Genomic DNA, 3,001 nt, shown 5'->3' on the forward strand with positions numbered 1-3,001 from the left:
TCATTCCAAGCGCTCAGTACAGTGCTCTGCACGTAGTAAGCGCTCAATAAATACTATTGAATGAACCAGCTCCTCTGACTTAATAATGTTGGTATTTGTTAAGCGCTTACTATGTGCAGAGCACTGTTCTAAGCGCTGGGGTAAACACAGGGGAATCAGGTTGTCCCACGTGGGGCTCACAGTCTTAATCCCCATTTTACAGATGAGGGAACTGAGGCACAGAGAAGTTAAGTGACTTGCCCACAGTCACACAGCTGACAAGTGGCAGAGCTGGGATTCCAGGCCCAGCCTCTTTCCGCTAGGCCACGTAGCACGAAGAGTTTAGAGATCACTGTTAAAGAAAAGGAACGGTCCATACTATTAAATAGTATCGAATGAATCGATGAATGGATGAAGTGACTTGCCCGAGGTCACTCAGCAGACGAGTGGCGGAACGGGTATTAGAACCCAGGCCCTTTGACTCCTAAGTCTGTCCTCTATCCACTAGGCCATGCTACTATCACTACAACAGATACAACTAGTAAGTGTCCACTTAATCGACAGCGAGCCATGCCCTCTTTCCTTGTGCCAGGCCTGGGAACAGAAGCCCCTCTCAGGACCTCACCTGGAGAGTTTCCAGTCCTCTACCAGTCTCGGCTAAGGGAGGGAGAGTGAAACAGAGGCCCGTCCATTCCATTCCTAGCTTGGCCAGCGGCTAGCGAGTGAAAGACAATCTGCTACAAGTCAAAACTCACCCGCGCTGGACAGCAGCGGCACGGGGGAGACGGTCAAGGGCGGAGACTCAGGTTTACTGCATGGAAGGAGGCAGTGGAAACCACTTCCGTATTTTTACAAAGAAAACTCTCTGGATCCACCACCAGAATGATTGCAGATAGGGGGTGTTCTGGGAGAGATGTGTCCACGGAGTTGCAATGGGTAGGAGATGACTCGGCGGCTCAAGACGGGTGCTTGGTACGGTGCTCTGCTCTTAGACGGTGCTCAAAAAGTGCTATTGACCGTGACCATGCTCAGTGGCATTACTGTCCATACAGACGAACAGCTCAGTCGATTTATGGTATTTACTGAGCACTTACCGTGTGCGGAGCCCTGTACTAATTGCTTGGGAGAGTAGTCATTCAATAGCGTCTATCGAGCGCTTACTACGTGCAGAGCACCGTACTAGGCGCTTGGAATGGACAAATCGGTAACAGATAGAGACGGTCCCCGCCCTTTGACGGGCGCGCAGTCTAATCAAGTTGGTGGATATGTCCCCTGCCCCCAAGGAGCTTATAGTCTCTAAACTGGCGGGTGATCGGGGCGGGCGGCCCCCGTGCCAGTGCAGAGGCAGAAGGGGCAGAATCCTCACTGAGCCCTTCCTATGTGGAACAGGAGAACTCTAGTAAGAATAATAATCATGGTACCTGTTAAGTGCTTACTATGTAAGCAGCGTGGCTCAGTGGAAAGAGCCCGGGCTTTGGAGTCAGAGGTCATGAGTTCGAATGCCGGCTCTGCCACTTGTCAGCTGTGTGACCGTGGGCAAGTCACTTCACTTCTCTGTGCCTCAGTTACCTCATCTGGAAAATGGGGATGAAGACTGTGAGCCCCACGTGGGACGACCTGATTCCCCTGGGTCTACCCCAGCCCTTAGAACAGTGTTCTGCACATAGTAAGCGCTTAACAGATACCAACATTATTATTATCATTATAAAGTAAGCACTCAATGAATATGATCACATGAAATATGATTGAATGATTCACCACTGTTGCAGTTGTGAGCCTGTCCAGGGAGTCTGTCCCTTGGTTAATAATAATAAATAATAATAATAGGTGTGGTATTTGTTCAGCACGTACTATGTGCCAGGCACCGTACTGAGCGCCGGGGTGAATACAAGCAAATTGGGTTGGACACATTCCCTGTCTCACATGGGGCTCACGGTCTCAATCCCCATTTTACAGATGAGGTAACAGCGGCTTAGATAACTGAATTGATTTGCCCGAGGCCACACAGCAGACATGGAGATGAGGTAGGATTAGAACTCATGGCCTTCTGACTCCCGAGCCCGTGCTCTATCCACTACGCCGTGCTGCTTAACAAGTCAGCCGGAGGCAGACACCACGGGAGCCTCCAAAAGCCAGATCGGAGGGGGAAACAGAGTTGGGTAGTTGGTTCTGCTTTTTCCTCCGCTCTCGGGGCAGGAGGAGATGAGGGGGCCGGATGCCGAGAGGTGCAGACCGCTCAGCGTGAACGAGAGGGACCCCGGACTCCTTCGGAAGGGTCTTGGGATGAGCTTCAATTCGGGGGATGAGGGATCTCCAGTTCAAGCACCTGGGAGTTTCCCCTTGCAAGAAGAGAAGTAAAAATCATAAATAAGATTTAAGACCAGAAATTGCAGGGTTGCAGGCTGGTAAATTTTTCTCACACAGTTCGCCATATGGCAACAGCAAAACAAGACTGATTTCTGGGCTTTTTTTTTTTTTAAGGTCCGCACGGGTAAAATAAATGTTTGTGTTCCTCGTTGCTATTCAGCGCGGTGGTTAAAGATCTCCCCCTCCCTCCCCATCTCCTCCGCTCCTCGGAAATTGGTTCGGTCTTTTAGATCGTCGACCGAAAGAAGGCCCGTTCATTGTCTGGACTCCTGATCGGGCGACTTTGATCTGAGGTATATATATATATGTACGTATATAGATGTGTACATACGCACACAAACACATGCATAGCTGGGGATTCCTGGAGCAGAATCTCACGGGAAGGAGAGTGTCAGATTATTCCCGGGAAGCTTTCGGGTTGGTTAAAGCCAAGTCTGAAATTGATTAGGCCGGTAGATTCCAAAAGAAATGATTTGACTGAAATTCCCCGAGTGGACTGTCATCGCACGAGGATGGAGAGCAGGACAACGGCAGTTACTCACACACGCGAACGGGGCTCGGTGGACAGCGTCGGACGGGAGGCCTGCGGTCATCCGAAAGGCATGCGGGAGAGCTGCCCCTGGGCTTCTCTGGGCAACCAGGTGAGGAAAGGGCC

At 50.7% G+C, this 3,001-nt stretch overlaps 1 non-coding gene across 1 annotated transcript; it reads left to right on the top strand.

The window, feature by feature from the left end:
* The first annotated feature begins 586 nt into the window (after positions 1-586).
* LOC114811824 lies at positions 587-724 on the top strand. Its single transcript, XR_003759519.1, has one exon. It is a non-coding gene; the product is annotated as a small nucleolar RNA SNORA7 (small nucleolar RNA).
* The last annotated feature ends 2,277 nt before the right edge of the window (positions 725-3,001 follow it).

Source organism: Ornithorhynchus anatinus, chromosome 4 (assembly GCF_004115215.2).
Source record: "Ornithorhynchus anatinus isolate Pmale09 chromosome 4, mOrnAna1.pri.v4, whole genome shotgun sequence".
Lineage (NCBI taxonomy): Eukaryota > Metazoa > Chordata > Mammalia > Monotremata > Ornithorhynchidae > Ornithorhynchus > Ornithorhynchus anatinus.